The sequence below is a fragment of the Mchenga conophoros genome, linkage group LG13 (assembly GCF_057382185.1).
Source record: "Mchenga conophoros isolate Kocher_MC1m ecotype Shallow Benthic linkage group LG13, M_conophoros_male_GT1.1, whole genome shotgun sequence".
Classification (NCBI taxonomy): Eukaryota; Metazoa; Chordata; class Actinopteri; order Cichliformes; family Cichlidae; genus Mchenga; species Mchenga conophoros.
In genome coordinates, this window is record NC_140538.1 from 3,962,323 (window position 1) to 3,976,337 (window position 14,015).

Consider the following 14,015-nt stretch of genomic DNA (forward strand, 5'->3'; position numbering starts at 1 on the left):
GTGAAATTATTATCAACCAGGTGGTTCATGAGACAATTACTTTAAAGTAGTTTGGTTTTAACATTTACAATGAAGAATTGTAATAAAAAATGTAATGCATTTAGGCTACGTCCACATGTATACCCAGGTGTTTTTGAAAATGCCGCTTTTTTGATGCAGGTGTCAGGTAAACTTTAACGTGCTCGTAAGAAAACCCTAGAGAAGAAATTAGGTCTCTTCAGTGGGGCATTTCTTTTGAAACTTTTGACAATCACATTGTCAATATTGTCTTGGCCATTAAACATTAACTCCAGCACAGTGTTTGGATTTTTCCACTTTTCCCGGAGTTCATTGAATACTTTCACACTGACTTCTTCAGTGTTCTCGAAGGACATTTTAAGGTTTTGGGACAAAATTTTAGCCCAAATCCTGTTGGTAAACCTGTTCATAATGGCTTTATCAACCCTTGGAGGCAATTCCCTTGTCTCATTTGCATTGCTTATAGCGTGCAGAACCAAATCTTTAGTGAAGCTTTCAACAACTTTTATGTACTCTTCTCGGTTTTCAGATATAGTGAGTACTCTTTTTGGTAAAGCCAACAGGGGTTCTGTAAACGTTGGGACAGTAATATCATCAAGCCGTTCGCTCAGATATAAAATCAAATATTTCTCCTTGCAGTTATGTGCTTTACAAAGATTGGTGAAAATGTCCCTGTTGATATTGGTCAGCCTTTTTGGAGATAGATCCAAATTTTTCTCGTCAATTTGAGGCCAGAGTTTTTCACGCAGGCGATCGCTGATAGAGTCGGGATTGTGCCGCTGTGTGAAGTCCTTGTATTTAGACGAGGCTTTGGCCTCTGAAACTACCAACTGAATAACTTTGTAAACACACATCTTTTCTTCAGACAGATAATCAGATGCCAGAGTGATGTCATAAGAACCAAAATCTGAATCAGACTTACGGACTGACCTATGTAGTTTTTTCTTCACAGGCTTTTCCAGGGGGCAAGCTTCTATGTTGTCCAAGTCTTTTGTATCAGCTGAGTAGTTTTTCTTCGGTTCTACTGTGGCTGTGGTTTGGGTTTGAGGAGGAAACATCTGGGATGACACAGACGCTTCTTCCTCAGATGAATCACTAAAACCAATAAAAACATTTAGATATATGTTGGGTGGTGTAGGTGCACGATGCAGTGTTACAATTTCGCTATTTTCACTGTCACCTGTGCATGTTTTATCAAGACTGCTCTCCTCTGCAGTCAAATGCAGCTTGAGGTTTTTTGAGTCGGAAGAATCCTCCAGTCCTGGAGTTTCTGTTTCTTCTTTATCACTGTGGTCATCTACAGAACTTTCTTTCAGGATGCTGTCCTTTGCTCGGGTTTCTTCTGTTTTCTCAGGGGACTCTGTGTCCACTGAGTGAAGACAGGCCTCATCAGTCTGCGTGGACACTGGATCTCCCTTCTCCACAGTTGTGTCCATTGCGTCCACTAACATGGAACAAAGTTTCAACATGTCTTTCATCAAAGTGGAAGGCATCTCAGTGTTGCAGTACTCTGGGTTGAACTGCAGAGATTTCCACTGTGGTACAATTGTACCAAAAAAGTGGTCACTTAAGGACTTCCATGTTTCCACTGAGGTGTAACTGTGTGCAGTTGTCATGTTTAAGTTTGTATTAATATTTCTTTGAGTCTGAAATGTAGAAGTGGAAATAAATTGTTGGGTGGTTGGAGTTGTGGTTGGCATGTGTGCTCTTTGTAAACTAAATGCTTGGGATTCTGGACGGTCCCTGTATAAGGGTTTAAGCCCCGCCCACGTTTGGCTGCAGCCACTGTGATGTCATCCACTTTTCTCTGAAGTTGAACCTTCAATGGCTTGGGGGCGAGGTTTAAGATAATCTCTGACACAGCTGCATGACATTTAAAAGGCATAAACTATTAATTTAAATTACGCACTGTAAATTTTGTTCTTAAACCAGACTAGTTAATAATAATTTCACCACATAATATTGTCAAATTATTTTTTGTTTTCTTAAATAAATACATAATTCAAAGACAAGTTAGGTGATTTTTCATTGTATATCTGTTAGAATGCCTGGGTTGTTGACCCAGGGTTTTGAGTTTATATATTATTTATCATTTCTATTCTTTGGTTTCTTTGTTAGAGTTCTGTTTTATGGTTTATGTCTCTGTGCATCCTTAGTTGCTGTCTCCCCTGTCTGCGATATCCAGTCCAGTCCAGTCAGTGTCTGTGTCTGTCCTGGTCCCACGTCTCTGTTCTCTCTGTTGCAGTGCCTGCGTGTGAGTCTGTGTCTTTAGTTCAGTATGTGTTATGTTTCCTGTTTTATTTTGAAGGTCCATGTCTGATGTTAATGTATCTGGTTTCGCTTCCCCTTGTCTCGTTAGGCCTGATTTGCCCCAGCTGTGTTTCCCTCCTGTTACCCATTCCCTGATTGCTCCCTCTGTGTATTTAAGCCCTGTGTTTCTCTGTGTCTGTGTTGTGAGCTACCCTCATTTATGCTGTGTGGTCTGGCTACCTGCTTATGTAAGTTTATTTGGATTTTTGCTACGTTTTGCAATCCAGCAATAAAACTGAGTTTTGAAGTACACTTTTGCCTCTGAGCGTCTGCACTTTGGGTCCTCCTTACCACCACTCCTGCCTGCACACAACCTGCACCTGACAATATCAAGTTACAGTTGGACATTTTAGGTGTTCCCTACATTTTAATGTAGGCATCAGAAAATAGATATCTTTTATTTTTCTTCTTTTTATTCAGATTCAAGCTGAGTATGATTAAAAGTTGTTGTTGTTTTTTTCTTTTTAACTTAGACTGAAGTTTGTATTCCTATCTACTGATATTAATTCATTGTTATCTTAATATAGCTCAAGGTGGGGTGCATGCATACCCATATGGAAACGATATATATATATAAATCTTATAAAGTTTGTATCTGTCTTGTGTGAAACTTGTATGAAAAGCATACAAGAGTGAAAGCAGATATAAGATCCCTTGAAAAATGATATACATGAAACTTGTATATTTTGGATACTTACTAAAACACTATATGAAAGTAATGAGAAAGTGGCCACCTTCATGAGTGAATCATATAAGCCTTATATGATTCACTTTAATGAAGTAGGCCACATCTTAGGCAAGTTTTTTTCTATTTCTTTTCTATATGGGTATACTTGAGCTTGTATGTATACTTTTTACCCTGTGTGGATAAGAGAAAATCTAAAACTAGTGATGTGCGGATCGATCCTGAAATATCGATTCCTCCGATACCAGTCATTTATGTTCTAGAATCGATTCTCACATTAAAATATCGATATTTTAGTAATTTAGGGTAAATTTGTAGTTTATAATTAACAGGAACACAGTGGAAAGAAACTATAACATTCGGATTGTCTACATTCAAAGGAACTACTTCCTCTTCCGCCTTTCATAGTCATGTGCGAAATACGGCTGTCTGTCTCGCAGCCCCTTGGTGTGCGCACTCACAACAATGGCTGAGCGTAATTGGAGTAATGTGCGAACGTATTTTACCTCCATAAAAGCTGAAACGTGGTTTGCGATACATGTGGCAAAAACGTGAGGTGTTGTGGCCACACTCGGGAGATATTCAAAAGGGCTGCTGGGGGGATAAATACATTTTACAGTGTTTATTTATCGGATAAAATACGTTAAATGTCCGGAAACAGCGGGGTTGTCCAAATTCAGAGGCTGCTTCCACCTGAGGACCTGGCCTTCGCGGTCTAAAGAAAGCTGGGTAGTACGTCACGAGCTCCCTCGGTGGAGTGAAACGCTGCCATCTGCTCCTTGCTATCTAAAATATAACAGTGCACTGGCGTAAACTCTCGACCGTCTCACACTTCTGTTTAATCAGTTTTCTGTTTGACGTTTATTCAGCTGTGAAAACCCAGAGGAACCCTCCCGAGGGATTAATAAAGTTAAATTTAATTTGATCTAATATAATAACTTTAATTTCAGCCAAACTGATTTACAAATAAAACTGAAAACGCCAAACAATAACATTTTGAAGTTATCAAAGTGACTTATATATCATGTTTAACCCAAGTAGCGAAAGACCGCGGGGATTTGAAGACGATGCGTCGGTCGGCTCAGATATTTGAAGTTTACACAGCTACATTCTCACCTGAAAATATGTTAAAAGTTTTTTTGCGACCCAAAAAGAGAAATAAGAGTAATATTAAAACTAAGTTGCTGCCGACATTGTTGGAAACTGGAATTGGCTGGACCAGTCTGGGATATGGTTTTTCAATTTTGTTGTCCGGGTGGAAAATCGGGAGAAATTTGGGAGAATGGTGGCTCCGGGAGATTTTCTGGAGGGGCACTGAAATTTGGGATTCTCCCGGAAAAATCTAGAGGGTTGGCATGTATGGTTGTGGCAACATCACTAACCTTGTCAAACACCTCAGAGCAAATCATATCACAGAATATGACGAGTGTATGTTGAGGTGAACTGAAGAGGAGGACAGGGACAGGTGCTGCTAAGGCGAGACACGGAGTCCTTTAGTGCTGCAGGCAGGCAACGTGTTCACATAGCGCACAACTTCATTTTTTTTATTTCTATGTGATGAACTCTGCATTATTAAGTGATAAGAACAAGTAATCTGATGTCCTGTAATCATTATGACGCTATAATTTGAGATACAATAAATAAAATAAGTATTGGTATTGGATCAGTATCGTCGATACCACCCTGAATATTAATTGGTATCGGATCGGAAAGAAAATCAGTGGTATCGCACATCACTATCTAAAACTAAATTCAAACTTCTGCACCCAATTCTTCCCTTTTAAAGGCATTAAAATGTATACTGTAAAGTTAGAGAAATCATTAAAAGCCCCAAATTACAATATAATATTCATATTCATTATAAGAGCCTCTAAACTTCTCACCATATCTGTATGAAACTCCTGGCACCATTTTTGGTGATCCCAGCATCTGTTGACAAATTTGGGGCGGACGTCATAGTAATTTAACCTTAGTTATGGTTCATACTAGGTTTTGCAATATTATTTGACTATTTTACACATTTGACTTTCTTATATATTTCATTATTTTACTATCACTTACCACAATTTATAATTTTATCAAAACATTTCTTTCTTATAGCATTTTGTGAGGTGATTTTGGTCCAACTGTAATTATTACAAAAGGACATCTTAACTGTATAAACAACACACTGAACAACCGACAATGAAAAGAATAAAACTTCTGAACCTCTCAAGGCGCACCCTTGAAGGTTGATCAGGGTCTCGTCAGTTTACAGAACTTTTCTCTGAATGGCTGACACCCTTACCAAACACAGAGTAAGTTTACATTTCTTAAATCATACTTGCCCCTTTAAAAACCCTCTCATCCGCTCTCCACTCTGGATTCTTTAATAATTGAGATTTCAGTGGTGACTCTGTCTGATCTCAGTTGCCACGCACTCGCCTTCTCCATACTAGTGATGTGTTGATCGTGAACGAAACGGCTCTGGGTCTGCAGCCTTAAAGGCCGCATTTTAAGGCCGATTACATCACAGCGATGCGACGAAGGCTGTCCCAATTCAAAGGCTGCTCGAAATGCGGCCCTCAAATGCGTCCTTCATTTCCCTGAATTTTAAAGATGTGGTGGTGTAGACTTCATGGCCCAACATATCTCAGACTTCATAGCGCGGCGGTGGGTGTGGATAATTTTGCCGAAAAAAACGGTGAAAGCGGAGCGGCCAAAGAGTAAACTTTTAAAAGTAAGTACTGAATATTATGTCACTTATTTATGTGCAAATGTTTAATAATGAAGAACATTAAAACATTACTGTTGGCCACATGTCCGTAAAGTCATGTGACATTAGCGGTGTTTGCACTTTCAGCGTTAACTTGGTTTTAAAGACTTTACTTTAAAATATAAGACGTTCAATAGTTGACCTTAATCTTACAGAGAATGTGATGATTTAATGGATAATTAAAGTCAGTCACATATCCACAAACGCAACAAGCTCAGTGAATGCTGCTCTGTTTGCAGTCCTGAATATCACGTGATTTATCAAAACGTGATTTTACTTCAGCAGCACAGAAAGCGTCTGAAGGTGAGCTTAAAAAATGACTGCAGGCTTAGGCTACATTGTGGAACAGATGCTACCGCTGCGTACTGTAGAGTGTCTGTCTTTTAAAAAATGTATCTATTATTTAAAGCAGCGGTCCCCAACCTTTTTCGCGCCGGTTCATGCCCAACAATATTTTCACAGACCGGCCTTTAAGGTGTTGCGGATAAATACAACAAAATAAAACTAGTACCGGTACCGTAAAAAAGAAGATTTATTCATAACACACATGAAAAGACCCAGGAAAACCGAGTTAACGATAAAAACGATAACAAAATCACGCTCAGAACCGATAAAAACCCTGAAAACTATACATTTCATACCTGAGCCTCAACTCTCACGGCCCGGTACCAAACGACTACATAAGTAAATACTTATGTAGTAATTAAGTTACTTTTTTGACACAGTAATTAGTATTTTAAATACAATATTGACTAAGTAATTAGTAATTAATTACTTTTTTAAAGCAACTTACCCAACACTGGTTATGTGTTTGTATACTTTGTGCCCAATTTGACCCAAATAGTAGAAGTCAGCCTGTTTAAGGCTCTGATATCTATTCTGTATGACTTAACTTGGAGCGCCTTAGAAAACGACTCCCTTTCGACGCCCTAGAGCCAAATATCGACCACGCCATAAAAAGTGCTATAAAAATATCATATATTAATATTTTTTTCCACTTTAAATTAGCCAATCTTTTAGACCTACTTCTCCTTGAAATATTCATATAAAGTTTTAATTACATTTCGCGGATTTTAACCCTTTATATCCCGGTTTTGTCACATGAGCGCACGGCTTTTTTTGGCGAAAAAAACGAAAAAATTTAATATTTTCCATAAAATACATTTGAAAGTTATATTTTATTGTAATTATAATTAGGCCTTTAGATGGTCTAAAAATTACCACTGACATTCATTTTGATCGGCCGTTGGTTTTTCTGCAGGAGCTCATGTAAAAAAAGACTCCCTTTCGACGCCCTACAGCCAAAAATCGACCACGCCATAAAAAGTGCTATAAAAAGATTATATATTAAAAAAAATTTCCACTTTAAATTAGCCAATCTTTTAGACCTACTTCTCCTTGAAATATTCATGTAAAGTTTTAATTACATTTCGCGGATTTTAATCCTTTATATCCCGGTTTTGTCACATGAGCGCATGGCTTTTTTTGGCGAAAAAAACAAAAAACTTGAATATTTTCCATAAAATACATTTGAAGTAATATTTTATTGTAATTATAATTAGGCCTTTGGATGGTCCAAAGATTACCACTGACATTCATTTTGATCGGCCGTTAGTTTTTCTGCAGGAGAACGGTTTTTCACTCTTGCCCTGTTAAATGCATATTACCTTGTTGCCTTCTAATAAAATAAAAAGCATTATGTAAATAAAAATTCAAGATCAGTTTGAACCAAATAAACATTTATTTTTTCAACGATGAACAAGAACATGTATATTGTTGTTGGGAATGGGGAAATGTATGAGAGAGAAAGAGAGAGCTAGTGAGAGGGTGGGGGGGGCTGTGTGTGGCCGGGGGGGTAAATGTCTTGCTCAGGTAGAGCAGTTGCTGCAGACAAATTTGCTGTGGGCTCGGCAGGTGAACTTTCCACATTTGCTGCAGGTGTTTCCGACTCGCCTCCTTTTCTCAAAACAGACCTCACAGGACTTCCTGCCCTTGGGATCTGTCACTCCAGAGGGGCCTGCAGCAGCACCATCCTGCGCATCTCTGACTAATTCAGCAGCGGCTAATGAGCGGGGAAGGCGCTCTCTTTTTGACAAATGAGGCTTGATCAGGCTTTCTCCCACCTCTTCTATGAACAGCCTCCTCCTGTGTGACTTCTGCTGATGCCAGGCCTGATCTACGGAGGTCCACAGCACGAAGGCGTTGTAGAGGGAGACGTCTATGACGTTATGAAAGAGGGCCATTGGCCATCGATTGGTCCGTCTCCTGCAGGAGTAGGTGCCGACAACCTAACAAAACAACAACAACATAAAACCTCTGTATATTTTACACAAGAATATATGAGCAAAAATGAATAAAGGTGTGCGTAACTGATGCGTAATGACACCCACCTTATCAAGGTTGTCGACACCTCCTTTGCATCGATTGTAGTCGTCAATGATCACCGGCTTTTTTCTTTGTCCATTGCTGACCTCCGGCCTGCGATGTTTGGTGCTCAACAAAAGCACATTTCTGCCCCGTCGAGGAATGTAGGACACTAGGGTGTGTTTCAATGAAAAGGCAAAGGTGGAGGCATAGACAGCTCTCCCTCTCGTCTGGCGCAAAACGGGTGGAATTTCTGTTTTGTTCCGGCGAATTGTGCCGACCAGAGCCATTTTATTCTTGAGGAGTTCCTCTGCCAGTTCAAATGAGGTAAAAAAGTTGTCGCATGTCACGACGTGTCCCTGGAGCCCGTCCGTCATCTGCAGGACGACCCTCATCCCCTGATTTACTTCGGCTGGTTCGCCCGCTGCTCTCCCGGTGTAAACCTGCAGCCGCCAGGCGTAAGATGTCTTGACGTCGCAGGCTGCCCAGATCTTTATGCCGTATTTAGCAGGCTTTTTGGGGATGTACTGGCGGAAACCGCACCTTAAGGTCCCGGTCTGGACTAAACAACATCGGCGATACTTACTTATGTTATTTATTGTATCTCATAAACAGCAGGCGGTGTGCCCACATGTCCCATACCTGCCGAAAGGGAGCCAATTTGTCGGTACGGCGTCCAGGTCGGGAGAGCTTGTCGTCAAATCTGAGGGCCCTGCAAATGTGCGAAAATCTTTTCTGGGACATCGCGTCCCGGAACATCCCGTTTTCTCACTCCAAAGGCTTTTGATTGACTTGTGTTTTGACCGGTATACATCGGCCAAAATGAGCAGCCCCACATAAGCCAGCATTTCGTCGCTGTCCAAATCGCTCCATTCTGAGATTGCCCGTCTGCCATGAAGGTTTGTCATTGAAACGATATGCTGTATAATCTCATCGGTTAGGAACAACCTGAAGCTGGAGAGTGGGTCTGAAATTCGGGCGACGGCTTAGTGGGTTGGTCCCGGAATAAGCCCCGTGGGTGCTGCGACGTAGCGCAGCGTCTCGGTGTTTGTCGGGGACCATTTCTCTCCATTTTTGGCAGTCCACGCCACTGCTTCCTCGTGCGTCTCCCCCTCGTTCTCATCTCCAGTAGAAAAATCAGAAGATGACTCCTGCTGATCGGTGTGGAGAGACGACGACTCCGTGTCATCCCCGGAATCAGAGTCACTCTGGGCGGGTGAAGAGGAAAGATCCTCGCTGTCGGAGCGCATCAGAATGTCCACTACTTCCTCGGTCCTGTAATACCGTGCCATCGTGAAAATGCCTACTCCCGCGCTACGGCTTATTCTTATAACCTCTGCTGCAGTGCACCTGCATAAACAAGCTAAGCTTGAAGACAAAATAAAGTCTAATTTGTTTTTTGTTCTTGTTTTCATGTTAGATTTGTTTGCATTGCGGGGTGGACTTCAAAGAGGGAAGGCTTCTGATTTTAGACATAAACATACTTTTATCTAAAGTTAGAAGCAGACACAGACAGATCTTTTTCTCTTCTTTTAGGCAAAAGGACCTTTATTTTTTTGTAAATATAAAGGTCATTGATAGTGACACAGAACACCATTCTTTTTTCACTTTCTAAAGCAGAAAGAGACGCTCAAAATCTGACTTTTTTTGGCTGGAGTTCGTTCAATGGTGAAATATGAAACAAGAGCGCCACCTGGTGGACAAATAAAAAAAAATTACAATTCTAAGGCCCCTACTTCAAAGACTGAGTGAAAGTGGAAAGATGACATTTAATTTGATGGTAATGATTGGGCAGTGAAAAATAGCGTTTATAATGGGTTTCAATGGGGCGTTTTTTGGCTCTAGCATCTCAAGTGGATGGAAGTTTGTAGCTTAGCCACTTTAAGCTAATCTAATGAACTCAGACTGGAATTCTAAAGTTAAAAAAAAATGTGTGGAAAGTTTGGCTATATTCTATTCAACACAGTGAAAATGGCTTGAAATTAAAAAACGCTGTGGATGAAAAATGGCTCCAGGTAGCCCAGAGGGGTTTAACCCTTGTGCTCCCCTTCGGGCCAGCTCCAGACCCCGGGGGTCCCAGAGTACTCCTGGGTCGCATTTCACAGGCCGCGCATCAGGGTTGGCTCCCGCACCCCGTACACCCACGTTTCCCTCCCTGAATGCCACTCCCGTTTCAATTTTTTTCCTAGTTTCAGGCAGGCTCTATCACGTTCGTCCATGGGAGGCCGCTCTTAATTTGTTGGCATTCTTACATTTGGCTCAATGCTTACATATATGTGTAAAAAGAAAATGTACGAGCTGTGATAACTGTTTCTGATAGAATGAAGAGTAGACTGATATATTAAATATTCCTTTATTGGGTGAGAAAATCATACTGCTACAGGTAGCAGCACTTCCAGATTTGTATCATAGTTTTAATACAGCACGTGCATTTCAGTAAGAGCTCATATATTTCCGTATCGCAATTTACAGTTCTTATCAGTTTGTCCTTGTAAAGTCCACAACAAGCATGACACAGGAAATAAACACCCGATAGATATTATCTCAGTAAATGAAGTTGGTGTTCAGCCTCTGAGAGGGGACAGTCAGCGGGGGTTATGCAAGTTGTGTGTGTTAGCTGAACAAGAGCTTGACCTCTTGCAAGGCAAGCGGGTCTGTCACACCCTTTACTGAGATACTGGGCTGGGCAGACATCTCCGAAATCATCAAAGATTTTGGCAAATAGGCTCTATCTTGGCAAACTGACCGGATATCTAACATGAAACCACAAATATCCAAAGTGTATTTGGTGACACACAAACGGGGCTTTTCATAATGTATAGTTTAGTTTAGTTAGTTTCCACATGTCCGTTGTTGTGTTGGGAAAATGCTCACCGAAAGCATAGCCACATGAAAATGTTAATTAAGTATTCAATAGCGCATTTAAGTAATTTGTTTAATTTTAGCACGCCTGGCCCTCCATACTCACTGAGACTCACACTAAGACATGTAAATTTCCAACTGCAACTCGGGATAAACAGACATTGAGACATGACAGAAAGGGTAGAAAAAGGGACGAAACACAGAGAGACACTAACAAAAACTGAGTTCAAGATTAACTCATGTGGAAAATACACAACTAGAACACAAGTTATCTCAAATTTCCAAAGAAAAAGAACAAATAACGCGTCCATAACAAACTCAAAAACTGTTTTGAAGATACAGGACCATGACAAAAAGCCACGATGTTCAACTTCAAATTCAAATTCAATAGAAGCTTCAGTTCTCACGATTACATATATAAAATGTTTAGTATTATAAAGCAGTAAGAAAACAATGGATGTCTTTCAGCACCTGGCTTTACTAAGCACATGTGGGCATAACCCTTTGTAAAATACCACATGGACCTTATCCCGCAAGCTCACAGCAATGATATCTGTGATGGTGTCTGTGCAAGAAAAAAACCCACTTAATTTTGTATGAAACACAATCTAACTACAGGGGACGTCTGATCTTTATTTCTAATGTTACTTGTGTCTTTGGGAATTCTAATCCTCAACTCTCTCTTGATTTTAACCACATAACAGAGTCAACAAAGAAACTTTAAGAGTTATTGGGACTGGGGCCCACTGCATTAACATTGTTATTTTTTCAATACCTAATTTATGGAAATATGCCTACTTTTTCCCCTAATACAATAGGTACCAAAGACAGCATGTCTAACAGGAAGCATTTTGAAATGGAAAACTAAAAACACATTTACAAGAGACAGTTTGTTCATTGATTATTGATTTTGGTTTTTATTAGTTAACCCTATGTATTTGGATTAATTGGATCAAACCGGCAATATTAATAAAAGGCAAAAAACAAAACATAAAAGAAAAAAAAGAAACAAAGACAAATAAAACAAAAAACTGAAACAAAGACAAACAAAACAAAACTGAAACAAAGACAAACGAAACAAAAAAACAGAAACAAAGACAAATAAAACTAAAAACAGAAAAAAATTGAAACAAAAAAGAGAAACAAAGACAAAACAAAAAAGAAAAAACAAAACCCAACAATCAAATGATCCCCTGTGAGCAAGCACTTGGGGAGGAAAAACTCCCCTTTAGCAGGAAGAAACCTCCGGCAGAACCAGGCTCCTCTTGGGGCAGCCATCCGCCAGGACTGGTTGGGTTTTGTTTAACTGTAATTTGGATAAAGTGCCAGTTTAATATTATTTTTGAGATTAGAGCTGAAATAAGGCCCCTGGAGTAAAGCCAGTTCAACACCATAAAGTCAGACTTCACACAGTGGTGGACTCACATTCTAACCTTCTTGTATGAAGTTTAAAATTTAAACTATCTTCTCCTAACTGACAATCTGGTGCTTTCTGTGACTGAGCTTTCAAAGTCTGACCTTGTTGAATCTGTGAAATCACTGAGTTCTGTTTTTAGAGCGTCTCGTTGTCTGCATACATTCTCTTTTTTCGCTCTCATTGCTGCGACTTTCTCTTGCAGAGCCTTTTCCTTTCTCATTTTCTGCTCTAAGTTCACTATTCTGCTGACGCAAAGCCTGTTCCTTAACCAGCTTTGGCCGCAGCCCCTCAAGCTCTTTCTGCAGAGTGGTACCTTGGCTGGTAAGAGACTTTTTCTCTGCTTCCAGAGCCTTATAATTTGCCTTAATAGCCTTTCGACTGTCTATTTCTCCATTCAGTCTTTCAATTTCTGTAGTTATCTCGTTATTTTCTTTCTTCAAGACTTCTACCTGTTCCTTTAGTATGCTATATTTTTTACTCCAGTCTTCTTCAGTAAACACCTGTTTGGAGACATCAGCACGCCTTTTAAAAATACTTTTTTTGTGCCCCTGGAGGGCTTTTTCTTCCTTTTCTAGTTTTTTTTAAAGCTTTTCTCATTTCTACACGATCATTTAGCTCACTTATTTGAGCTTTTAATTTCTTGTTTTCTTTTTTCATTTTGCTCATTTGTGCCAGTTTTTCTCCATTTTCAGAGAACAGTTTCCTGAGATCATGGTTATTTTTGTAAGTTTCTTTGAGGGATGATCTGGCCTGTAGAACGTCTGTAAGTATCTTCTCGATGTCTTTCATCAACTTCTGATTTTCCCTTTTAACAGCGACATGTTGTTGTTTTTCAGACTCGTAGACCTGAACCAAATTGCTTATGTGCTCGCGTTCCTTTTTCAATCTCCGGATTTGCTGTTGCAGTGCACTGTTTTGCGCCTTCATCTCTTCTGTACATTTTTTAGCGCCTCACAGTTCTTCTCTAAGGCTGCTTTATTTATAACTGATGCCTGCAGATCTTGAAGTTCCTTCTTGAGGGCCACATGCTCTTGTGTGACACTTTCATTCTCTTCTTTAATGGTCACATTAACTTCTGGCCCGCTGTTGTCTTTGACCGTTTTCTGAGACGCTTCAACAGCTTTTCTTTTCTTCCTTCTTATTTCAGCGTTAGATTTATGATTTTGGGCTACGTCCAAGAGTTTGTTTAATTCCTTTTGAAGAGAAACACATTTTGCTCTTGCATTCACTTCCTCTGCCCTCATTACGAAATATTTGTCCTCCATATATAAACAGGGCTGTGGAGCTCAGTGCTGACCTCGTAAATTTGGAGTTGCGCAGCATATTACTGTTCTTTAATGGCTTTGATCCTGTGATACATGTTCTTGTATTGGGTTTGTTTTTCGGTAGCCATTCTTCTTTTTCTTTTTTTGAACAAATCACTAAAATATTCAAAGTTGCTTTAAACGAGAAAATACACTGTGACATCACACTCATGATCACATGACATAAACCAATGTTTCCTGGCTTTTGGAGCCAGGGCACATATTTCACATTCAAAAGATCACACGGCACACCACCACACAAAAATGTTACAAATAGCATATTGATAGTTTTGCTCTATG

At 39.9% G+C, this 14,015-nt stretch overlaps 1 pseudogene; it reads right to left on the reverse strand.

The window, feature by feature from the left end:
- Window positions 1–12,503: 12,503 nt before the first annotated feature.
- LOC146560699 (uncharacterized) lies at window positions 12,504–13,806 on the reverse strand (annotated as a pseudogene).
- Window positions 13,807–14,015: the final 209 nt, after the last annotated feature.